At 47.2% G+C, this 26577-nt stretch overlaps 1 protein-coding gene across 5 annotated transcripts in view; it reads left to right on the forward strand.

Moving 5' to 3' along the window:
* The first annotated feature begins 18657 nt into the window (after nt 1-18657).
* Nucleotides 18658-26577, forward strand: part of SFMBT1 (Scm like with four mbt domains 1) — a 112467-nt gene continuing 104547 nt past the window's right edge. For 4 of the 5 annotated variants that reach the window (XM_037134598.2, XM_053668998.1, XM_037134601.2 and 1 more), the window contains exon 1: nt 19152-19397. The gene's annotated coding sequence lies outside the window, so the exon portion shown is untranslated. Of the gene's footprint in view, nt 18741-19151; nt 19398-26577 lie in introns of those variants that run through there. The other variant, XM_037134600.2, reaches the window with a different exon arrangement.

A 26577-nucleotide genomic window follows, 5' to 3' on the forward strand; every position in this document is an offset into this window, starting at 1 on the left:
CTAGATGAGACATTTAAGGATAAAAGCCTCCAGTAAACAGAAAGGGAAGTGGAACGAACCAAGCAGATGTCTCGGTCCTCTGCTCTTGCTCCTCCCTCTGTGGGCAAGTGTGGCTCCTGGCCTTGTTTCTCAAGGGCCTTGTTTCCCCACCCAGAGGAATGGGATGCAGCCCTTGGGGCCTGAGACCCATGTCTGTGGCCTCCATGGACACTTGCTGAAATCCATGGTCTTGACAAGGGCACTCTGTGCTCACTTTTCTTTGTGCTGCTGACCCAAAAGTGGACCCTTCCTGAGGCATCTCCTGACTCCAAGGCCCCGGGCAGTTTACTCCATCTCTCAAACCTCAACTGGCTCTCTCTCTAAACCCTCTCTGGTTTTATTCTCAATTTTTATTTTGATCAAAATAATACATGTACATAGTTCTTGAAGCTGAACAATGCAACCAGGCTGATAATCCAAAAGCTGCAGGTTCTGCTTCCCCTCCTTGGCCCATGACTGTCTGTTATTTTGGCCATTTCTTCTTCCATTTCCATTCATATTTCTCAATAATTTGCTATGACTTCCCCCCTTTAGAATATTGACCTTTTATAATAGGAAAATGAGTTATAATAGCCACTTCTCTACGCACTTCTTCCCCCAACCTTTCAATGTCGTGGTTTGGGCTGAATTGTTACCAGTCTTTACCTGTTTAAAACTATGTAAACATTGTTCTCTGCTAAGCTAAGTAGTATCCTATCTTCTTTCTGCTACAATCTGTTTTTCTTCAATCTAGCATCTCCTTTCTCTCTCTCTCTCTCTCTCTTTCTCCCTTCTCTTCCCTACAAAATCATAGAACTCTGACTAAACACCATAAAAGTCTCCTCAACGTGACTGACCCCAGCAGGAGTGTGGACTCTGAGTTTTCCTGGAGAAAACACAGAGTCCAGGAGCCCCTCACCCTCCTGCTTCATTCTCACCAGTCCATCCGTTGGCCCGCCTCCCTTTCCCAGAGCGAAAATACTGAGGCTCAGAGAGGTTCAGGAACTTTCCCCAATGCTGTAAAGGCCATGAGGTCAGGGTGGCGACGTGGAGCTTAGCCCAGGGGATGCAGCTGTGGTCAGGGACCAGTCCCCGGCCCAAGCCCGGTGTAGCCCTGGGGGGAAACAGCCACGTGAGCAGCACCACCCTGCAGGTTTCACATCCGCAGCAGATTGGACGAGACGCAGAGGCCTCTGGCCCTGACAGCAGAGCACAGGGGTAGGTTTTCTTGCCCACTCTGAGGGATCCTCCCTGTGGAGCCCCCCATGCCCATTTCTATCCTTGTCCTGGGCAGATCTGAGAACAGCCTGGGCCACAAGGCTGCCCTGCACATGGGTCTGCACTTTTCTCTCACCACCCCATGGCTACCTCCCCCTAAACATGCTAAACCAGCCCCCACACAACCGCTGGGCTGGCACATGCCTTCCAGGGTCACCAGCAGCCCCCCGCCTCACCCCAGACAGGGCCACTATGTACCAGTGTTCCAGGTCTCCTTCATCTGGGCTTAGCTCTGCCCTCTCTCCCCGTGAGCTTTGCTGGTCAGAATTGGCTGAGGTGAATTCTGGGGAGTGCATGGAGGTTAAGGTGGTCCCGGGTGTCCCAGGGCCCGAAGGCCTGGTCACTCCCTACAGCTCACGGCCCTGAAGGGGCAGAGCCTGATGAGTCCAGGGCTCTTGCCAGAAACCCCTGTGCCTCACACCAAAGAGGTCTGCGCATTGTATGGGGCCTCTGAAGACCATCCCGGTTCTGCTCACCAGAGAGATCACACACCGAAGTGTGGGCCTGCAAGCAAGAGAACAGGCCCCATGGGTGCTCTGCCATCAGGCAGGACCACCCCTGGGCACAGCAGGTGAGGCAGGGCACATCTTCCCAGCCTCAGCCATCAAGAAACAAGGAGTGGGCGTCAGAGGCATCTGGGAAATGGAAGACGTGTAGATCTCTTCAAGCGGCCCCATGCTCTCTAAACAGACAACTACCAGGATTTAATCTGCAACTCAGATTCAGTCTGCTAAGTGGAGAAGAAGAAAGTGTGTGGTTGTCATGGCAACACAAAATTGCCCAGAACTGCTTGGTCTCCAAGGTAGGGAAGGGGCGGGGAGCAGTCAAGCCTTCTCTCCCTGTGGGGATGTTCTAGGGGCCGGAGTGGGGAGCACAACAGCTGAACACCTGCATCATCCACCACCCTACCCTAGGGCTGAGGGCCTGAGCTGTGTGGTGTAGTGTAAAGTGGGCTGGTGGGCTCAGGTCTCTCACTTGGGGGCCTGGGGCCCAGGTTGCTCGAGCATGCATGGTCCAGAACCAGCCACTTGCTGAGGGCCAGTTCCCACTGTCCCCCAGGCCCAGGGCCAACTCAGACCAGATCAGACCTGAGCCTGCTGCCCCTCCTGCCCCCCCAGTCGTAGGCCTTCCTGGCAGCTCTGTGCCCACACTCAGACCTGATCATGGATCTCGGCAGAGCCTGGTACATCTCCTGCATCCAGTCTGAAGGACCAAGGGACCACAGTCTCACCCAGAGGACACCAACTCAAGCTACACAGAGGAGGATTTGGGGCTGGTCCTTCCACTCACAAGCCCACCACACTGCCAGTCTAGCCTCCTCCTCTCACCTAGAATGAAATGGACCCAGCACAAGGCTTTGTCTCACATGGTCTATGCCAACCTGGGCCCAGGCCTGGGTGGGGGTGGGTGGGTGGGCTGCTGCTCAAGTAGAGGAGTTAAGCACCAGGAACCTCACACCCAACTTGTCACTGGTCTGCCTTTGACCATCCAGTGTCCCTTGGATGAGGTCCTAGCTCCTCAGCAGGCCTTAGAAGTCCCACTGACCAGATACACGGATGGCTCTGTGGTCCCCAGGCCTGACCATGGGAGGGGCTCCATAAATAATGAATGAATGAATGGATGACATGGAGAATGAGGAATAGGAGCAGAGAAAATAGGAGAGGCCAGGTTGGGGTGAGGAGCTGGTGGGAAGGCCTCAAATACCAGGCTAAGGGGGGCTGTTTGTCAGGTTCCTCACCCCCAGCTTGTGCCCTGGCCCTGAAGCAGTTCCTATCTTCCAGAGGGACCACTGGGGTCCCTGGCAGATGTGGCCCTGTCACTTGATCTCCCCTCAGAGGAAGAAGGACCCCAGGGCCCATCCCCCAGAGCCTGGCTCACCTGGCTCCTGATGGGGCCTGCCTCCCTGGGACCCTGCAGACCAGACTGCTTTTGCTGTACAATCCAATTAGTGCTAATTGGGAGCAGAAGTGTGTGCATGTGAGAGGTGGTCCCGGAGCTCTGATGTCCTTGTCAGAACCCAGAGGCTTCCTGGGACAGACCCCTCCCCAGAACCGTGGGGTCTCCCTCAGAGTGGGGATGGCACAGGGCTCCTCGGGGGCATCAGGTGTGCAAAGTTCTCTCCAGAGGCTGTGCTGTCACTGGCCACCTCCCCCCACCCCCCAGGTGCCAGCCAGCCCAAGGGCCAGGCAGGCCCACTTTGTTCATGCTGAATCCCCAGGCCTGGCCCAGAACCGTGGCTCTTCGCAGTTACAGACAATCACAATGAAGGGAGGAAGGGCTCTGGGCCTGGCAGAGGCATGGAGCGGCTGCGGGCTCCTCGCTGGCCCTCAGCCCACAGCTCAGTGAAGACAAGGAAGGGTTTGTTTCGTCTGACTGGGTACACATGCGTGCCTCCCTTAAGGGACAGGTGTGAGGACTTCCTTAGAGAGCTGGCACTTCCCTCAGCTTCCCCTCATCCTGAGTGCCCCCCCCACCATCTCCTTTTCTTGGCGTGGAGATGGGGGTGTCCAGAGGAAGAGCATCTTTTGCATCAAGCCCTCGACAAAGTTCTCAGCGCCTGTGGTATTCCCTCCACCCGTGGACGCTGATCACAGCCTGACGACGAGGCTCCAGGGGGAAGGGTGGGGGTGGGCATGTGGGGAAGAGCACATCCCCGCTTGGCAGCTAAGGGTCTCCCTGCTTCTGTGGGGTCTGTGGTGACCATCGTCCACGAGTGCCTTCATCCTGGGCGTAGTTAGGGCTCCCTCTCAGGGGACTCAGACCCTGAGACCAAAGGACCACCCAAAGCCTCAGGTTGGGGGCTCACATCTGGAAGCAGGGCCCTCAGGGCTCTAAAGTGCTCAGAAATTAAGATTCCTGGAACTGTTACGGGGCCATCATCAGTTCCAGTCCCTGTGAAATGGTCTTGTTCCTGTGCACCAGGCACTAGAAAAGGTAGAGGGGCCATTTGGCTCCTCTGAGGTCTAGGAGCCAAGAGGAGAGGCCTGGTCGCCAGTGGCCACTAGGGGGCAGAACCCTCCTATGTGTTTCCTCCAGAGAGCCGGTGTGTGAGTGCGTGAGAGTGAGCAGTGGGGACAGTACCAAGTGACACCTTCTTGTGGTTTTGATCTGCATTTCCCTCATGTTGAGCATCTTTTCACGCACCTGTTGACCATTTGTTTGTCTTCTTCGGATGTCTGTGGAAGTCTTCTGTCCCTGTTTTAATTGCATCATTTGCTTTTGGCTATGGAGTTACATGACTTCCTTAAATATTCTGGATATTAATCCCTTATCAGATAGCTTGCAAATATTTTCTTTGATTTCACAGGTTGCCTTTTTATTTTGTTGATTCATCTTTTATTATTCAGTGATCACTTTATTTTTCTTCTATGAAGAGTCTGTTTAAATCTTTGTCCATTTCCCCACTGTTTTTATCTTTTCGTATTGATTTGTAGCACTCTATGTATTCTGCATTTTAATTCTTTGTTACATGTGTGGCAAATATTTTTTCTAGTCTTTCACTTGTATTTTAACTTTGCTTATGGTGTCACTTGTCACAGAGATACATAGTTTTTTTCTGGAATGCATGCCTGGGCTTATCATTCCCTCACTAAAATTGTTTGTTGCAGGTCCTGGCTGGGTGGCTCAGCTGGTTACAGCACCGTCCTGACAGGCCAAGGCTGCAGGTTCGATTTATGGTTGGGGCACATATAAGAATCAACCAATGGATCATAAATAAATGGAATGACAAACTGATGTTTCTCTCTCTCTCAAACGCAATAAATAAGAGGTTTTCTAAACATAATTTTTTTGCCTCTACAGATCAGAATGCAGCCAGTAGCTGTGAGAGGCGTTGGGGGACTGAAGGCAGGGCCCCACCGCCTGCCCACGGGGTGGCCCGTCAGAGTGTTCTCAGCTGTAAATGGGGTAAATGGGGCCGACAGTCCCTCCCTCGTGCTGTTGCTGTGGGGATAGGGCAGCAGCAGTGAGCCCTAGGTCCCAGCATCATCAGCATTGGCACATCCCTGGCATCGAGGCCCCGTATGCCCAAACGCTCCGGCCCCTTCCAGACTCCCCTCCTGCACCCAGCCCAGGAGGACTGCCCGTCACCTGCCCGTATTCCCACCTCCAGCCCTCTGCAGACTCAATTCCTTTCTCCCTTCCTTTCTGTTTCCCTCCCTTCTCCAAGCCTTTCAAAAATTCTTCAGTCTACCCCTACCAAATTTCTCACCCCCACCCACTGACTGGGACCTGGCCCCCTTCGCACCACCTTCTTCTCTCCATCTTCTCAGCCTAACCTGAATGTCTTGCCCCGAACTGCTGAGAGTTGGGGCCTGGCTCGTCTTCCTATTGGCAGTGCTCTCCTTGGGGACAGAAGTCTGGTCATCCTCATCTTCAATTCTCCCCACTCCACATGCACACCCCCCCACACACACACACAGACCCCAGTGCATCCTGGGGATCTCACTGGAGCCTGGAGCTCATATCTGCTCTCTTGACTGAATTAGGAAACCAAGGATGCCCTGACCAACGTGGCTCCGTTGGTTGGGCGTAGTCCCACAAAGTGAAAGGTCACTGGTTCTATTCCCAGTCAGGGCACGTACCTGGTTTAAGGGTCCAGTGCCTGGTCAGGGCATGTATGACAGGTGGCCGATTGATGTCTCTCTCACAACATTTCTCTCCCTCTCCTTCTCCCACCCTTCTCCTCTCTCTATAAATAAATAAGTAACACCTTTATAAAAAAGAGAAATAAACCAAAGAGATACCTCTTATACTCGGGTCGCATGGAAGGGCAGGGGCAGAGCTGGGAAGGTCCACCAACGGCCTGACCTCTGCCCAACCCTGCAGCTTGCGTCCAGATTACAGAGTTGGGAGGCAGCTGGTCCCATCCCAAAGGCCTTTGTGGGACCGAGGCTGGAGCTGTCTGGTGAGGCCTCTTCTGAAGCAGAGCCTGCCGGTTCCTGGCCTCAGCTCCTTCCCCAAGCCCAGGAGAACCTGGAGTTAAGGTCAGCTGCCTGCCAGGCCCTCCCCTCCCAGCTGGACCTGGCCTGCTCCCTGACCCCGGGCTCCTCCCTGACATTTGACAGCAGGGCTGGCTGAACGTGCAGCTGTCCCTGTCCCTGTCCCTGGTTGGGCTAAAACTAATTAAGGTAGAACTGCCCTGAAGTGACTCTCTTTGAAAAGGTTGAATTTTCCTGGATCTCAGACTCTGAATAAGTAAATGCCAGTCTCTGGCTTTACTGTCTGCCTTCAGAAAGTAGATGAAGGGGAATCTGGGATAGGAGGTTGAGAGGTGATGGGCAGGCGGGCACTTTGGGCAGCTGGAAGGTCAGGCCCAGGTCCCAGGAGCTCAGTGTGGATTCTCGCATCCACCAGGCCAGGTGCTGAGAGAAGCTGGGAGTCAAATTTGGGGGCTCTCCTGGACCTGTCTCAGATGTTTCTCCTGGCCCTCCCGAGCTCACCGTCCTCCTTCCCAGCCCTCCTGTAAAGAGCACTGGGGGTTTTCCAGCCAGCAGGCTTCAAAGATTCCAGAGGAACAGGGGGAAACCCCAGCTGATGATGAAAATGATCTTTCAGAAAAGCTCACTTTGGAAGGGCCTGGGCTCTTTTTCCTTTGCCCGAAGAAGGCCCTACCTGGAAGAGGGTGGGTAGGGAGAAAGTGCAGGGGCAGGTACAGGACTGGACTTCCTGCCTGGCTGCTGTGCTCTGGCGGAGTGTTGAAGAACGTCTGGGTGGCTGGATCACTGGTGAGTGACTTTTCTCTGAGCTTCTGTTTCATCATCAGAGTGCTGCCTATATAGCACACGGGGCCGTGGTGAGAACCAGATGAGTTGGCACGTGGACAGACCATCTAGCATAGTGTGGCACAGACATGAAGTGGACCACAAGCAATCACTGATCAGAAATTGCCCAGCACTTAGTGGGTCTCAATAAATGGTGACATCATGGCACCGGTTGTTTATATACCCATGCCTGTGAGCACCTGTGTACATCTATTAGTCCATGTCTGTCATTGTGGGCCCTCCTGGGATGTGTGTGTGCATGTATGTTGTGTTTCCACATGTGGACTGCCACATGAATGAGAGGTGTGGGTGTGGGTCCCTTGGGGTTGCTTCTGCTGCAAAACCAGGGCTCAGAATGCAACAAGTAGGGGTTAGTCTGAGGAAGGGCTGGTGCTTGGATGGAGGGAGGAGGGGACAGGCTGAGCTTGGGAAGAAATACAGGGCAGGAAAAAACAAAGGCAAGATTAGTCCACCTTGGATACAGTTGTTAAGGCCTAGTAAGGTCAAGACCTGTTGCTTCCTGCACCAGAGCTGCCCCTGGAGAGGGTTGGCCTGAGCCCCTCCTTCCAGCAAGGTTAGCTACAGCTGGCCCTCATGCCCCATCCTAGCCTGGGGCCTCAGAACAGCTTAGGGTTCAGTGGCGACAGGTGGTCCAGCTCACTCAAGGGTGTGACATGGCCCATCAGGTTGTGCTCTGCTGGCACACTGGTGGTAAAGTCTCCAAAGTCACCATGCTGTAAACTGCTGCTTAGGTTTCTATGACCTCATTTAGCAGACAGTGGGCTAGACATTCAGTCATCACCAATACCAGAACCAGGAGGCCCAATTCCAAACCAGCGTTCTGCAGGATGGGTTGGATAAGGGGAGAGCTAGTGTGCAAGCGTTGGCTGCTGCCAGCTGCACCTTCCCAAGGGACTCCTCATTTTGAACCTCACCCTGAAGGCTTATTTTCCTATTGAGGAATAACTTACATTCAGCAAAACGCACTCATCGTGACTATACAAGTTGCTGACTTTCACACAGATGGGCACTCGGGTAATCATGGCCCCGAGCAAGGTTCCTGATGCTGGACAATTCCCTTGTGTTTATTCCCAGTCACTATCTCCTAACCCAGAAGTGACCCCAATTCTGACCTCTTATCATCAGAGATGAGTTTTCCTAGAACACACAGTATCCTTTTTTCTTTATCTGACTTCTTTTGATCAGCAAAACATCTTTTAGACTTATCGATGTTGTTGTGAGCAAATGGCTCATTCCTTTTTATCACCGAGTAAATAGTAATTCATTGTATGGATACACTTCTCTCTGTTTATGTGTTCTTCTGTTGATGGGTATTTGGGTTGTTTCCAGTTTTTGGCTATTATAAATAAAGCTGCTATGCATATTCTTGAGCAAGTCTGTGTATGTAGACATGTATTTATATCTCCCGGGCAAATACCCAATAGTGGAGAGGCTGGATCACACAGTAAGTGTGTTTAACTATGAGAAACTGTCAATAGCAATGTTTGTGAATTCCAGTTGTTCCTCGTCCCGGAGGTCCCTCTGCTCCAGAACCCTGGTTGCCTCACAGAGTGCACCCATTGGGCCATCTGGAGGTGGGCCTGGCTGCTGAGGGGGCGGGCATCCTCCAAGAACACAAAGTCCTGCTAAAAGGCTAATGTGGGCTACACTCTTAGGGAGCCAACAGGGGAGAAGGGAACTCACACTGGTGTGCACCACCTACTCTGGGTGCTGCAGGACTGCCAGGGATGGCAGTCAAGACTCTTGCTATCTTCAGAGAGCCTTGCCCCCGCCTGCCAAGGCTGCTGTCCCTAGCAGTTGCTCCCTGGCTACCATGCTGGATCTGTCATGGGACCCAGTCCAAAGTCTCTGGGAAGGTCTGTGAAGCCTTTCTGCAAGCCCCCTCTGCACAGAGAGAAAGAGCAAGGCCCTAGGAGAGAAGAACTCTGCCCCACAGTTGTGAGCACAGCTGGGCTATAACTCGGGTTCCCCCTCCCAGCTTAGGGGAGGAAACCAGGCCTCTTCCCTTGAAGAGAGGCCCTTGCTGTGTCCCCCTGCCATCAACCCAGCCCAAGGGAGAACTCCGTTCAGCTGGAAGCACCTCTGGGTGGGTCATGTCACATTCCTGTCTGTGAGCCTCAGTACCTGGTGCAGGCACACACCAGGCATCAGGAGAGGAAAATGAATGAGTGATTGGATCTGGGTCTGCTGCTTGGAAAATGCTAGGAAGCTCCTTATCTAAAATACTCATAAGTATCCTGGCTGGTGTGGCTCGGTAGGTTGGAGCACCATCCAGCAAACAAAGAGGTTGTGGGTTCCAGTCCCAGTCAGGGCACATGCCTAGGTCGTGGGTTCAGTTCCCAGTTGGGGGCATGTACAAGATGCAACTGATCGATGTTTCGCTCCTTCTCTCCTCCCTCCCTTTTCCTCTTTCTAAAATCAACAAGCATTTCATCAGGTGAGGACTAAAAAAATGTTTAAAAAATATTCACAAGTATGTTCATAGCTCAATCCCAAATCTTAGAGCAGAAAGAACCTCTAGACACCTTTGAGTGTGGTGCTCTGCCTTCAACAGCCCACATGCTACTAGTTGAGGTTTAAGGATGAAATAATTGATATTAGGGAGTTAAGTGGCTGTCTCAGGATTTGTACTGCAGACTGGACAGAATGGCTGGATGAAGACAGTGGAGAATGGAAATTGGAGGTCTTAGGAGCAACGCCCAATAGGGATGAAGATCGCACATCTCAGGAATTACAAAGTAAGTAATGAGAAAATTAGGATTCAGTTGAGCACACTTCATTTTGTACAAAGCTACTGGGGAAAGCAAAATCCACGGGCATTTGCCTGATTTTGTCTGTATTAGGCAGAAATCTCTTTTCGTCCAAATCCACCCAGTGTTGGCATGCAGGGGCAATGTTGGGGGCCTAGAGGGGGCACTATGCATTTGGCTGGTTGGCCCAGCTGGGCATACGTGAGGCTACTGTTTATCAGAAAGATTAAGCTGACCTGTTGCTACAACAGATATTAAACAAACATATTAAATTGCTCTTGTCAATATTTTATAGACTCATACCAATATCCTAACAGTTACTGTATGTAAGCTACTCCTTAATAAAAAAGGAAAAATGGCAGCATGGGGAGAGGCAGGGACTGTGGTCTCCCATTACGGCAAAGCAGCAGGGTGTGAAGAGAGCATCCGGAGCATCAGAAGGATGCAGGCTGTGCTTGCCCAACCCAGCAGGCGGCTTGTGGGAGAAACAGAGACGGTCTGTGGTTGTAGTTCCTCTGAGCTTGCCCTTGCAACTCTCTTTCAAGGGCCTAATGGCCAGCCCTCTTTATGAACCTTCCACCCCTGATCCTCCAGAAGGAACATGATGAGCTTTGAGAATGTTTCATGCCTGAGCTGGCCCTGCTGTCTACTCTTCCTGGCTCCTGGTCTGCAAATAGAGACAGGAGTCCTTGGCCACCAGAGCAAAACTGGGTGTCCTGATTCCAGATGCTAGGCCCTCAGCCCCAAGCAACCTCAGTCCCAAGCCAATCCTGGAGTTGGTTTCTCTGGGTGAAGCCTCAGTGACTGCTTCTTTTCAATGTGGTGACCAGAGCAGGAGGATAGAGTCCCACAGGCATGGGGGACAAAATGTCCAATTGAAAGCATCCCCATTCAATAAAAATGTGTGTGTTCACAGAGTTACGTATGTGTGTAATTGCATGTGTGTATATACTTTTTAATGTTTACGTCTGTTGATGGGACATTTATTTTATGTATCCATGAATATTTAATACCTGTTATATTAATTACATTTTATTATATTTTCATTTATACATTACAAATTTTGTATTACACATACATCTAATATTTCATTTACATATTTCCCATTATATTTCATTCCATATTTTCATGTACATATTATACCATGTATGTTATTAAGATATTATGTTTACTATTTAACATATTATATATGCTATTAAGTAAGAGGAAAGAAAACACGTGCCCACAGAAAGACTTGTACAAGAATGCTCACAGCAGCACTATTCCCCATAGCTCCAGAGGGGGGGCAACAGCCCAGATGGCCGTCAGCAAAGGAGTGGTGCACGGCTGTGATGCATCGTGCCATGGAATACTACTCAGTAGGGAAAAGAAGTGAGCTACTGCTATGTGTAGCAACGCGGAGGAATCTCAAAATCATTTTGCTACATGAGAAAAAAGCAGGCAAAAAAGAGAACCTACTATATGGTTCCATGTATATCAAATTCTAGAAAATGCAAACTATCTTGTATGACAAACAGGTCCCTGAGGGTGGTGGCAGAAGAAGGGACAGGATGCAAAGAGACAGGAAGAAACTTTTGGGGGTGATGAAAATATCTGTTCTCTTTCTTGTAGTGATGGTTTCAGGAGTATGTTATATGTCAAAACTAGTGAAGTTGTATAGTTTAAACATGTAATTTATTGTATTTCAATTATAGTTCAGTAATATAAAAAGAAGTATTTAAAATCATATCTTTTAAATAATATTAATGTTTTAATATCATAATTTACTTTAATATTGTTTAACAATAATCATTAATATAATATTTTGTGAGGGGCAAAATGATCATGCTTCTTTAATAGATAAAATAAAATTTACTTAAAAATAGTTTATCTCATCTTTACTGCTTTCTTTTAAAATTTCTATATTTTGTCTACTTTTATAATACATGCGATTTTTTACTAGAGTAATGTATATGTATAAAATAATATGATTTAGACATAAACATATGGGAGGGCATATGCTTAAAACTTCAGTAACGTGGGTACATTATTTTGAAGGTCAGAAGACTAGAGAACTGGTGAATCTCCATTCCTTGGGCATTTTGTATGAGCAAAATTATATTATTTAACCTAAAATAAAGAAATGGTTGAACATTAGCCCTGGCTGGTGTGGCTGAGTGGATTGAGCACTGGCCTGCAATCCAGGGGGTCACCAGTTTGATTCCTGGTTGGGGAGCCAGGTTCCCAGTTGGGGGTATGGGGGGGGCAGCCACACATTGGTGTTTCTCTCTCTCTCTCTCTCATTCTCCCTCCCTTCCCCTCTCTCTAAAAATGCATACATAGCCCTGGCTGGTGTAGCTCAGTGGACTGAGCATGGGCCTATGAACCAAACAACCACGGCTTGATTCCCAGTCAGGGCACGTGCCTGGGTTGCAGGCCAGTTCCCAGCAGGGGACACACGAGAGGCAACCATTGATATTTCTCAATGAGAGAAACATTGATACTTCTCTCCCTCTCTCCTTCCCTTCCCCTCTAAAGATAAATAAGTAAAATCTTTTTTAAAGAAAGGTATATGCAATAATTAAAAAATAAAAATAAAAATGCATACATAAATAAAACCTTAAAAAAATAAGTAGGTGAACATTAAAGAAAAAAGAAATAATCTTTAGATACATGTAACTATGTAGATGAATTTCAAACATAGACCCGAAAGAGTATTACTCTATGATGAATTTTCAAGACACAGGCAAAATGAATATGAAGATAGAGGTCAGATCAATGGTGAGGACATTGCCGGCAGGGGGTGGAGGGGTCCCTGGGCCGAGGGAGCGCCCTGTGAGCTCTCAGAGCTGCACATGTAGAGAAGGGGTACATTTTATCGTGTGCAAATTATACCTTTAAAAATGATTGTAAAACACCTCACTGTGTCGGTGAGGATACCGCATGGGCCACCTTTGACCAGGGGCTGCCAGTTTATGTTCTCGCATCAGTCCCTGTAGCACTTTCTTTTCTCATATAATCTCTAAATTGAGATACTAGTCACCTATCATAAAATTCGCCCTTTAAATTTTCTAAAAAGATTCTATTTATTTATTTTTAGAGGGGAAGGGAAGGAGAGAGGGAGAGAAATATCAAAGCACGGTTGCCTCTCATGAGTCCCCTGCTGGGAACTGGCCTGCAACCCAGGCATGTGCCCTGGCTGGGAAATGAACCACGATCGTCTGGTTTGCAGGCCTGCGCTCAATCCACTGAGCTACACCAGCCAGGGCAAAATTCACCCTTTTGAAGTGTGCAATTCTGAGGTTTTTAGTGTATCATGAAGTTGTGCAACCATTACCATATCTGATTTTAGAACAGCTCACCACCCCGAAGAAAACCCCAGCCCTGTTTCCCCAGCACTGCTGAGTTCTGTGTCCTTGGTCACCTGTCTGGTACCTGTGAGGTCTTCTTAGAGAAGTTGTTGAAGGTGCAAAAAGGTTTAGAAAAGTGCATGGCACAGTCATATAAAATTGAGAGACCTGGCTGGTGTGGCTCAGTGGATCAAGTGCCAGCCTGTGCAACAAAAGATCACCAGTTTGATTCCTTGTCAGGACACATGCCTGGGTTGCAGGCTAGGTCCCCAGCTGGGGGCGTGGGACAGGCAACCAGTCTATGTATCTCTCACACATTAATGTTTCTCTCCCTCTCTTTCTCCCTCCCTTCCCCTCCCTCTAAAGATAAATAAATAAAATCTTTTTTTTTTTTTAAAGAGAACATTGGCCCCATTAATTAATTCTTTTCTTTTGTGAATGGGGAAAAGAATGCTGTGGAAGCAGAGAGAGCTCTGGGAATGAATGGGCGTGTCCCTGAGCTTGTGGCACTCAAGAATAGAAGTGGGGGTGGGGATGGGGGGCTGTGACTTTCTCGAGGTAGGTGACTGGGGAGGAATCAACTAAGTGCCTTAGGTAGATCAAGAATGAAGTGGACCCTGAAACACCAGTCCAAAAGAACCTATGCACCCCAATGTTCATAGTAGCACAATTTACAGTAGCCAAGTGTTGGAAGCAACCTAGATGCCATCAGTAAATGAGTGGATCAAAAAACTATGGTACATTTACACAATGGAATTCTATGCAGCAGAAATAAAGAAGGAGCTCCTACTCTTTGTGATAGCATGGATGGAACTGGAAAGCATTATGCTGAGTGAAATAAGCCAGGCCGTGAAAGACAAATACCATATGATCTCACCTTTAACAGGAGCCTAATCAACAAAACAAACAAACAAGCAAAATATAACCAAAGACACTGAAATTGAGAACAGGCTGACAGTGACCAGAGGGGAGAGGGGAGGGAATTTTGGGGGAAAAGGGTGAAAGGTTTGCAGGAAGAAGTATAAAGGACACATGGACAATAATGGGTCAGGGGGTGGATGGTGGAAACATGAGAGGGAGGTAGAGAGAACGGGGGTGGGGGCTGTGGAGAAAAGGCAGAAAACTGTACTTGAACAATTAAAATTAAAAAAAAGAAGAAGAACGAAGTGGAGGGTTCTAGGGAGGCCTCCTGGAGGAGTAGCTTGGGGACTAGGCCAATTATTTCTCATAATTCTGTTGTGCTTTACTGTTTGCAAAGAGTGTTTATAAACATTATGTTCTTAGATTTTCAGGATTTGGTGAGATAGGTGGCTTCACCTCCATTTCACAGAGATGAGGAAACTGAGGCCCAGAGAGGGAAACAGTCTGTGAAGGTGTCAGAAAGAAACAGTGACTAAATCTGGACTTGATCCGAAACTGTCTGTCTCTGTTGCTTTTTCCCTTACAACACGTACTAGGAGAGAGTGGGTGCCTGGTAGGGAGAGTTGCAGGAGCCAAAACATGGAGATGGAGTAGGGCAGGTGTTTGGGAGACATGTGGCAGAGGCCTCTGCCATCAGGGCCGCAGAGTGGACCAGGCCTCAGTGGACAATAGCATTGGGTGAGGGGGACTCTGGTGGCGATCAATGAATCACTTGGATAATTAGCCACGGGGAGTTGTGTGACTTGCCCCACCTGCATTAACTGAAGGGAGCTGGAACACTCAGCTAAGTGGCAGGGAGGGACACTGATTGACGAGAGCAGGGCCTGGAAGTCTACAGAACTTAAGATCTTCTTTTTTTAAAAAAAGATTTTATTTATTTATTTTTAGATAGAGGGGAAGGGGGAGAGAGAGAGGAAGAAAAACATCAATGTGTGGTTGCTTCTGATGTGTCCCCTACTGGGGACCTGGGCCTGCAACCGAGGTCTGTGCCCTGACTGGGAATTGAACTGGCAACCCTTTGCCTTGCAGTCCAGTGCTCAATCCACTGAGTTACACCAGCCAGGGCAGAACTTAAGATCTTCTTGGTTTGAAAACAACCTCATACCCTGGCTGAGGGCTCTACAGGTCCCCAGGTTCCAGGCCTGGCCTTCATGTTCTCATTGAGAGCAAGGCCCTGGATAGATTTTCACCTGCAGAGAGCAGACCTGCTTGGAAATAGCGGGCAAGGCCTCAGGGGAGAGAGGATTCATATGGGATAAATAAGGTTCTAACCCCCACTCCCCAGAGACCAGAGGAAGAGGAGACAAAGATGGGAATGGTCAGGGTGACTCATGGGTATACCAGCCTCTGGTCTTGGATGCTGCCAGCTGCCCTAGTAACCACACTCTGGTCCACCCACTGCCGGTCAGGGAAAGGGCTAGCCTCATAGTGAATGAGTCACGCACGTCTCTGTTCTCAGGGGGACTGATGACTGTCTGTGGGATTAGGCAGGGTGACAGAACACAAACAAATAACGAACAAATACAGATATAAATTATAAATACAATTGTGAAGGAGACAGCTAGGAAAGGGAGATGGGATGGACGGGGAAGTTTCTATGAGGAGAGGCCACCTTATTAAACAGATACTGGAACAATGAGAAAGTACCCACCATATGAAGGTGTGTGTAGAAAGTGGGATGGAGCGTGTGCCAGGCAGTGGGAACGCGGTGTGCAGGGCCCTGATGTGGGCGGGACTTATGGACGTGAAGGAGACAGGTGGAGCTAAACCACAGTCAACAAGGTAGGCGATGGCTAACAGGTGAGTGGTGACTTTGGAGGGTGAGCAGAGCCAGTCTCATAGGCTATAGTAAGTCTTCTTTCTGGATTTACTCAAAATGCAACAGGAAGCCATGGCAGGCTTTTAGACAGGGGTGTGCCGTGACCAGAAGTCAGTTTTCTCCATGGTCCTCTGCAAGGGGGGTGACAGGGGAGGGCTGCCTTTTCTCTGAGCAACTCCCACTCTGACTTTTCAAGTAGCAGAGTGGTTGAAGAACCAACATGCCTGTGGTCTAGGTCTGTCTCACACTATGGGTGACCTGGAAGCTTCCAGTTTGCTCTTTGTCCATGGGGAATGCTGTAACTTACTGGGAGGGATGTTGCAAAGGCCAAAGGAGATTCCATGCATGTGCACACACACTTACACCCACACCAAGCCTAGCACAAGGCAGACTCTGAAAGGGGAGTTTTCAACAGTTCCCTGTGGTTCTGCACTCTTCCTCTTCCTCAAAGGTCATGAGGGTGAACAATGGAGACAGGCTGGGTTCAACAAGAGAACAGGCTTCTGTCTGAATTTTAAACTACGTGAATAAATGGAAAGATAGCACATGTTTTAGTTGGGGAAATAAAATATTATAGAATATTTGATTTGTTAAATTAATTCATAAACTTAATGCAACTCCATGTAAAAATCTCAATTTTTTTTAGAGCTAAAATATTGGTAACAATAGCAGACAATTTACTATGTGCTAGGTATTGAGCTTGTGAGGCAGGTATCATTCTTATCTTCATTTTTATAGACTGAGACCCTAAGGCCTATAGAGGGGATCGGTAACTTGCCAAGATCACAGGGCTGGTAAGTGTTGAACATGGATAAGCTCATCTCCAAAGCCAGCACTCTTAACCTCTGCCCGATAACCTAGAATGTGAATGGACACGTAAACCAGCGTGAATAACAAGTAATATTTTGAATAAAAGAAGACTTCATGAAGGGGAATCTAGACATGTCAGATCCTATTTTAAAGAACCAATATTTAGATACATATGGTATCTGCTGAAACTGAGGTTTATAAAAGGAAATGGAGACTTCACAAATAGATCAAGCAACCTCAAAAGCCTAGCATAAAAAATTTTACTAGAGACAAGATAAGGGAAAAATTATTTAGTAAATGATGACTGTGTAAGCAATAAAAAATGGTGATGTTGGGGGTTGAGCGAAATCCATATTTTACTCCACACAGCAAAATAAACTTGGGATGGATACTCATTAAAGAATTACATATAAAATGAAATTATAGAAAACTAGCAAAAAATAAACAATCAGATGGGTGGAAGAAAGCTCACTTTACCAGCACTGAATCAATAGAAAATCACAAAGGACTACAATGATAGATTGAACGTTAAAATAAAACTGAACAATGGGCTGGGAAATATTTGCACCATTGGTACAGGAATAATATCTATAATATTAAAAATCCTTAGTCAAAGTTAGAAGAGGTTCAAATCCCCAACAGATGAATGAATATGAACAGATCATTCACAGAAAGGCAAATACAGATAGTAAATGCATGGAAAAATTCATTTTAAAAGTCATCTAAGAACTGCTAAGTAACTACCAATGGACACTACTAAATTATAAGGAAAAACGAAATGGCAACCAATGCTTATGAATGTATATTAAGTTCCTTACACTCGTTCCTAGGAGGCGGCAGGATGGCTTAGGGAACTTTTTGGGAAAGCCCTTTGACACCGAGGAGCAGTATCACTCTGTCGTTTCTTAGCATTTCACCTGGATTATTCGGCTGCCAGGAATCTGTCCCAAGTGCAGAATTAAAGCATGTATCAGTAAACAGCAGTAAAAAACCCAAATATACCTTATTAGGAGGCTTGAGTGAATGGATGCGGATACCTGCACACCTTAAAAAATGAATCATAAACAAAAGAAAAATGTGAGAAGAGCAAACACAAATGAGAATGTGTGGTTGCAACAGTGTAAACACATGTATATAGACGGGAGGTTTTATTAGTAGAAAGTTGCATTCCGTTAGTAGTATTATGGATACTTTATTCTTGTTACAATGTTCTTTCTCTCTGCTTGTCATATCATCTTTCCAGTGGTGGTAAAGTAAAATAAAAAATCTGGACTTTGAGCAAATTTGTAAAGTGGGGCAATATTTCCCGGCACGGTGGTGAAGTCATTGGGAAGTGGCTTGAGCCCGCGTCTGGCACCCCAGACCTCCTCCTTGAGGTGAGCAACTCCTCCTTCCTGAAAGACAGGAGCCATCAGCACCCCATCCAAGACCTCTCCCCCAAACTCCCAACCGGGGCACTCCTGGGTCCCAGTGGCGCGAGGGGGGCCCATTCTGGAGAGACCTTTCCAGAGCAGGTGGGGATAAGAATGTCCCAACAGCACCTTCGCTCGCGGAGGTGAGCCCTGGGAACCACCTCCCGCGCGCACCTCTAGTTTTGGAGCCGGTTTGCAGTCACCCACGAGCTTCGAGCTTCGGTCCTGATCCTCGGCTCTCGGTTCTCCTGCTCGAATTCAGCCGCTGTCTCGTGCCCTTCGCGGATTTACAGAGCATCTCCGGTGGAAGGCTGAAGACTTCGAGTGAGCCTAAGGACCTGAGTCTGACCTCGCAGAGCGGGGCTCTTGGGTGCCTATTCAGGTCTCAAAGGACGCGTGTAGACTCCCGACATGGGCCAAGCGGGAGGACAGCCTTCTCCAGCGGTGACTCGCCCATCTGTGAACGGCTGCGGGGCTGCAGCTCCGTCCGTTCCTTTTCTAATACCATCCTGCCGGAGGCGGCGACGTGCGAAAGACAGCAGCGAGCTTCGTCCCAACCCAGACGCCAGGACCCACCCGGGGACGCCACTAGGTTTTCTAGGCTTGGTCCACAACCCGAGGTGAGATGTGGGAGACCTTCCCTCGTGGGTTTGAGCAAGGTCAGGGTGGGCACTGAATCCCTGAGGTAGCGTCTCCTCATCAGGGCCAGTCCGCGTGGGGCCGCAGCACTGTCGGGGGCCAGAGGCGTCGCCGTGTGCCCAGCGCCAGGGCGGGGGAGGGGGGTGTCCACAGCAAGTTGTGGGCTGGTGACACAGGGGATGGGTTGGCTGGCAGCACTGGACACCCAGCACCTCAGTCCGCAGAGTCCTCCGCATCCCACGAGGCCCCTGTAGGGCGAAACGAATAACTGGCGCCTTCGGAGAGGCTGGGCTGGGGGGCGCCACGCGCGCGGCGGGCAGCCGGGAGGAGCGCGGTGGGGGGGGGGGGGGTGCGGGCGCATGCGCTCTGCGCCCGTGCCATATTGGAATGAGTCGGAGCGCGGAGCGCCGCTGCCGCCGCCTCCGCCGGAGCGCGGGTGGAGGGGGGCGGGGAGAGCTGCCGGCCGCCCCGCTCTGCCGAGCCCAGCAGGAAGGAGGGCGCGAGCGGGCGAGCGCAGGCGGCAGCGTGAGCGGAAAAAGCGTCCTGCTGGGGAACGAGAAGAAGGAAAGAAAGAAAGAAAACGAGCGCGAGAGGGGAAAAGCAAGCGATTGAGGAGCGCGCGCGAAAACTCCCGGCAGGTAAAAAAGCGGGGCTGCCGGCAGGGCCTTCCCGCGCGCAGCGGCCTGAAGGGGCGGCGGCGGCGCTGGGGCGGAGGACTGCGCAGCAACCCCCCTCGACGCGGCAGCTCAACTTTGCCAAGGAAACCGCCGTGAGCCAAAGGGCGCGCGGGCTGAGGCGCCAACGGGCAGCCACAGCTCACTGGGGGTGGGGGCGGGCGGGGGGAGCGGCGCCCGCGCACGGCCTCGCGCGCCCCCGCGGCCCCGCGCGCTGGCCGGCCGGGCTGCAGGAGCGCGCCTGAGCTCCTCGCAGTGGCGGGGAGCTGCAGCGGTGGCCCGCAGCTGCAGGCGGCACCTTGGACGAGGCAACCCTGGGGTGTGAAAGGAAAGTGGCCGGGCAGCACCGAGCGCCCAAGTTCCCGGGAGCGTTCGGCCCGCCACACGCCCCTCCCTGCTTGTCCCGCACTCCCGCCCTTCGAGCCCCCGCGGACCCGCCCCCCGGGCTCGCTCCAGGGCTGGGGCGCGAACCCGTAGCAGAGGCCGGGGGCGCGCTGGTCCGAACTTCGGAGGGCCGAGGTGGCCGCTGCGCGTTGGTGGAGCGTCTGGAGGCCACCGCTACCGGTTGCTTCGGGCTGGCGTGGTGGAGTGAGCCGGGCCTCCCCGGGCGGTGCTCTAGCGGGCAGTAGGCTCGCCGGACCCCGGGTTCCGACTTGCCACTCTGGAGTCCGTGGCCGTATCTATTTCTGTTCTTGAAGTCTCCTTTCAGAGACTGAAAAGGAGGCAGTGGAAAAGCGAGCAGAGTGTCCCGAGAAGCAAGGCCTGCTCTGTGGGGAGCAGAGTCGCCTTCTGAGAACAGAAATAAATTCCCGCGGAAAAGATGTATGTTAAGTTTTTCACACGATGTCAACTGTTCACTGGGGTCTAAAACTAAGCCGTAAAGCATAGGTCACTCACAGGTCTTGTAAGGTGCTGGGGGTGGAGTAGGACACTCCTGTCACAGATGGCTTTTATTTTGTGGGGGTTATGGGGGGGCACTCAAAGCAGTGCTGGTGAATGGCCTCAAGCCATGTTTCCTGTGCCCTACTTAGTCGTGATGTAGTTTGAGAGCCAAGTAACCTCCAAAAAGATTTGAAAGGAAGTAAGATGTCAATCCCTGCATTGTCTTCTTGGACAGTTTTTTTATGGTGTCATTCTTTATTGCATTGGAAGAAAAATGTCTGAAAATGTAATTGTTCATTTGCCAACTGTCTTGGGAGAAGGAAGATGAGTGCGACTCTGTGTGTACTTTGGGGCCTGTTGGCTGTGTTTTTGAGGGATGTGTTAAATCCTCTAGGCCACAGGTGGATTCATAGTTCAGATTCATTTACAGTGTCAGAAAAGTAACGGCCTGGTGGAAACGGGAGTGGCCCGAGATCAGGAAACAGTTCTGTTACTGCCGTTGTCATTGACTAGCTGCCTTATCTTGGGTAGCCTGTTACCCTTTATAGATATGGTTTTCCTTATTTGCAGAATTAGAGGATGAATAGATTATATTTCTGTGTGTTTTCAGTTCTAAAACTCAATGACTTTTAAAATCAGAGATGAAAAAATCAGTCTGTATTTTAAAATGTTCTACATAAAGTGCTCACAATATGATTTTTATTAAAATGCATTTGGAAAACACGTCTTGGTAGCTATAACTAGGATGATTTTGTTATTTATTACTTGAACAAAGACACTTAAAAATGTATTTCAATGTGATTTTAACATTACCTAATTTTTTTACATTGAGATCTCACTTGAAATAAAATCTGTAAGAGTACAGTGCACCGACTTTCCACACATGTGTGTGCCTGATAACCACACTCAGGTCAAGGCATAAAATGTTTTCAGCCTCCCAAAGGGCTCCCATTACATTTCCTCCCATTCAGTAAACCCTTCCTGCCTCCCCAAGGTGACCACCACTGATGAGTTTTACTTCAAAACAGGACCTGTGGGAGTGAAATATTTGCCCCTTTTTGGGGGGCAATATTAATAATTAAGCTGAAGGACGATACATGTGTAAAGCTGGAGTTATGGTTATTTCACTATGAACTGAAATGCTTTAATAACAGTTCTTGTGGTTTTTACTATCTACAATAACTAAAAATTTGACTCTTGGAGACTTCTTAGTCAGAAGGTCACTTTATAGCTGACGCATTACTTTCTAGGTTTGGATCTGTGGTTCTTGGCATTTCAGGCCTAGTATTAATGTATTACTTCCCATTTTTAGAATGCAGGTATACTTGCAGACAGTAAGTTTGAATCATGAACTTTCTCAGAAGGTCAGTTTAAGGTGTCAGTAGATGAATCAGTTCCTTAAAGTCAGGCATTTGCTTAAAAAATCAATGAAAATTGACTTCTAAAGTTCTTGACTTAAAGAATGTGTGTATAAAGCTTTTAACAACATTTTAAATGATAGCAATTAACTTGATTTATATATGCAGGGTATCTGGTCTATCAAATTATTAAAACTCTAGTAATGAAAACAAAAACAAAAGTTAACTAAAAATTATGTCAGGTGTGATTAAAAAAATTTCAACATGATAAAGTTATCTTTTTGTATTAGACCTCTAGCAAGTTGGTTTTTTAAATATTCCCCACTAAAGCAAGTACTTGAACAATTTGTTTTTCCTTCCAAATTCCATTTAATATATTCCTATACCTTCTCGTTTCTATTTCTAAAGCAGAGGAGTTAGAGGTTTTGAGTGTGTTTTTTACTGTGAGGACACCTACGTAATAGAAGTTGGGAACAGTGTAAGGCCTGTGGTAGGATGTATGGGACATAGTCCACAAAGTTCAAAGATTTTCTTCTGTGAAACAAGTCTGTTTTCCTTTGATTAAGTTAGCTAGCCAGTTGGCTAACAGCTAAGCTGGATTTGGTCACTCTGCCCCAACATTCATAGCATTATTAGCCAAGAGAGTAATTGATTATTTATTGGCTCACCGTTTTTTGGAGGCTCTTTTTAGATTTCTTAACTTTTGCATGATCAGATATTTAATATAAAACATTAAAATTTTAAGAATGCAACTAAAAAGATGTACAGTAAGAAACAGAAAATACATATAATAGGGAACTTTCTCATAGGGAATATAGTCAGTAGTATTATAATAATTATGTGTGGTATCAGGCGGGTACTGGACATATGGGGGAACACGTAGAGTCTATGATTAACCACTGTAATGTACGTCTGAAAGTAATACAAAATAATATTGAATGTAAACTCTAATTGAAAAATAATAAAGTTCTTTTTTAAAAAAGAGAATTTTCTCTTTTAATATTTGTTTCCTTCTAAACTCTATACTTTGCCTATCAATAATCTTCTTGCTTTTGTAAGGTACTTTTGCTTTCAGAGTGGTAACTAGACTAGGCTTAACTGTGGAATGCTGGTATAGAAGCAGATATTGTAGTTGACTTGAAAGTCTGTGGAAAAGATGAACTGTCCAAACTTAATTGGCCTTTTATTTTTAATTTTAAAAAATATTTATTTATTTATTTTTAGAGCGAGGGGAAGGGAAGGAGAAAGACTGGGAGAGAAACATCAGTGTGTGGTTGCCTCTCATGTGTCCCCTACTGGGGACCTGGCCCGAAACCCAGGCATGTGCCCTGACTGGGAATTGAACCGGCGACCCTTTGCTTCACAGGCCCGTGCTCAATCCACTGAGCTACACCAACCAGGGCCTTAATTGGCCCTTTAATGATGACCTCATGATATGTTCACATTAAATTAAGGGGTAAAATCTAAAAGAGCAGAAGACCATCATGTAGGCAGGTAATTTGAATGCTAAATGTTTTTATATTAAAATTTTTCTACCTTATAATGTCCTGAAACTTTATTTCTGGAGTTATTTGGCAATTAGCCAATATTTCAGGATAAATGAAAATAAAAGGGCATGTAGTCAGTAAATGGTACATCTTTGTTATGGCAGGAAATTTTTCCTTTAGTAAATAGCATTTTGTTATCTAACTGTGATGTTTTATAATTGAAAAAATATTTCTCCTTATACATAGTTGTTAAATTGGATGATAGTCTCTGGGGATTTTGGTTACCTGGGAGACTTTGAACCATTAGACTTTGAGGAGTGGGATTTTGGTATGACTGTATGCCTTCTTCAATTGGTACTACCCTCATTGGAAAATGATTTAAAATAGAAAGGATATGGTTGGGTTGTTACAAGCTCATTTTTAAACTTTACAAAAGGAGGAGAAAGGATAAAAACAAAGACATTATTAATAGAAAAGTTATGACTTCACTGCAGAAGGTTTAACAGGTTTGTAAACATTTGCCTATATCAGAGGCACCTGAAGATGTGTATATAGTTATTTTTTAGTTTATTTTTCTCAAGATGTTTATAACCTTATTCAGCTTTATCTTTAGATGATCACTCAAGGATGTAATTTTAAAACAAAAAATGTAATCTATATATTGTGCCATGTGATACTCAGTCCCTCTTGAATTCTGTGGTTTGACAGTTGAGTAACTTCAGAGCCCAGCACTGGGCTATTCAGGGAGAGACTAAAGGTGGCATTCTGACAGTGCTCATGTAGGTTCCTTTTGAAGTTTTTGCTTAATCTGGAGAAAGGTGGACTACTAGACTGATTTGGGGCAGAAAGGGCACTTGAAAGTTCCTGCTTAGTCTGGGAAAATTGGATCTGGACATTTGGAGAGAAAGTCTTAGATGAGAGATGGAAGGTGGTTTGTTGTCACTTGCAGGACAGTCATATTTGAAATGACAACGTGAGATGGGCTGAGAAATTTAGCAGTTATTAAAATGCATCAAGAGTTTCCCTGATGAGATTCAACTTCAAGTGTTAATCAGCAGTCAATAATATTGTGATAAGTTTATGAGGTGACAGATGATGAATAGAATTAGTGGAGTAATTATATTGTAAGGTATAAAAATGTTGAATCATTATATTGTACACTTGAAACTATATAACCAATATAAGATTGTATACCAATTATACTTGATTAAAAATAAATTAAAAAAATAAAGTGTTTATTAACAAGTACATTGATTTGAATTCTAAGTTATTGTTTTTACTCTGAACAGTTTATTTTTTTATTTTAAAGACTTTATTTATTTGTAGAGAGAGATAAAGGGAGGAAGAGAGGGAAAGAAACATCAGTGTGTGGTTGCCTTCTGTGTGCCCCCAACTGGGAACCAGGCCTACAACCCAGGCATGTGCTCTGACTGGGAATCAAAGCGGTGACCCTTTGGTTTGCAGGCTGGCACTCAATCCACTGAACTATGCCAGCCAGTGCTAAACCACTGTGTTTTTTTTGTAAGTATTTAACTTATTTAATTTTTAGAGAGAGGGGAGGGACAGATGGAGAAAGAGAGGGAGAGAAACATCGATTGGTTGCTTCTTGCATGCCCCCAACTGGGGACCTGGTCCACAATCCAGGCATGTGCCCTGACTGGAAGCTGAACCAGAGACCTTTACGTTTGCGGGCCGTACTCAGTTCACTAAGCCACACCAGCCAGGGCCTGAATAGTTTTTTAAAAAGTGTGTGAGATGGCTGCTCGATGTAATACATGCTGAATGGAAAGGCCACTGATTTTTCTTTTCACATTAATTTGCTACCTAGATTAGGGTAATTTCTTGTCTTGGAGATTTTCCTAGTATTCTTTTTTATAGATTAGTTTTTATAAAAATATTTCTTTGGCTAAAAATAGTATATGGTAATTTGGAATCATAATAATAAGAAATCATTTTGGCTAACTTTTACTCATCTTATTTTTAAAGTAACCTTGGAGTGATTAGATGATAACACAGATGTACTTAACATTATCACCTGTCTAGAAGAGTAAATAATTGGGAAGTAAATTTTCATTATTTAAAAAATGTTTAAGTTTTATAAATTGTGGTAAAATATACGTAACGTGAAATTTATAATTATAAAGCATACAGTTCAGTGGTATTAGTACATTCACAGTGTTATACAGTTCTCACCAATATCTGTAAAACTTTTTTCATCTTCCTAAACTGAAATTCATACCTATTGATAATATTGGGCTAGCAAAAAAGTTCGTTTAGTTTTTCCTGTACAGTTGCTTTAGTAGTGCTTAGTTTTCTTTAACTTCATTTGAAACAATTTTGTTAGATTGTATTGTGACAGGTGTGATATCAGCATGCAAAAAAAAAAAACCTAGGACTTCCGCCAAGATGGAGGTTTAGGTGGATGTGCCGTGCCTCCTCACACAACCAAGTTTAGGGACAACTAAATATTAGCATCAGAAAACACAACCAGAACACGGAAAACTGAACTTTTCGGAAGTCCGCTAACAAATTCTTCAGCCCGACTGGTAAGAAGCGAAACCCGCGTCTGGTGAGGAGTTGCAAAGGAGGGCTCGGTCGGACCCGGGCACGGAATCCAGACGCGCGAATCCAGACCCACGGGTTCCAAACCCAGGATTGGACCTAGTGAGCGACCGAGCAACCCACCGGGTGAGCGACTGCAGAGGAGACAGTGGGGAGGCGGTGCAGCGTGTTGACTGCGGTTGCCTAATTGCGCGCGAGCGAGGGAGTGGGCGGTTGGATGGGCTGCAGCGGCATAGAGGGCGGCCGCGGCGATAGAAGGCGCCGCCATTTCCCCGCTCTGACCACGCCCCCACATACAGAGTCACAACCCAGCAACCTGGGAGTCCAAGGCGCCGCTTCTCACATTTAAAGGGCCAGAACAGACCAAAAATGTCGCAGGAAGACCTCAAAGCCCCAGAGATAAATCTAAGCGACGAAGAAATAGCAAAACTCTCAGACGCACAGTTTAAAACACTGGTCATCAGCTTCCTCACAGATCTGGTTGATTATAGCCACAAATTAGAGAAACATATGAAGGCTAAATTAAGGGAAATGAATGGAATTCCACAAGAAACCCATAGAGATGAAAAGGAAACTGAGACTCAAATCAATGGAGTGGACCAGAAGAAAGCAAATAATGGCCAAACAGAAAAGAGTCAAGAATTCAAAGAAATGAGGAGAGTCTTAGGAACCTCCAGGACATCTTTAAACGCTCCAATATCCGAATTATAGGGGTACCAGAAGGGGGAAAGACACAACCACCAGTGGAAAAACTATTTGAACAAATAATAAAAGAAAATTTCCCCAATCTGGCAAAGGAAATAGACTTCCAAGAAATCCAAGAAGCCCAGAGAGTACCAAAAAAGTTGGACTCAA

The sequence above is a fragment of the Artibeus jamaicensis genome, unplaced genomic scaffold, assembly GCF_021234435.1.
Source record: "Artibeus jamaicensis isolate MK-2021 breed Jamaican fruit bat unplaced genomic scaffold, CSHL_Jam_final contig_519, whole genome shotgun sequence".
In the NCBI taxonomy this organism is placed as follows: domain Eukaryota; kingdom Metazoa; phylum Chordata; class Mammalia; order Chiroptera; family Phyllostomidae; genus Artibeus; species Artibeus jamaicensis.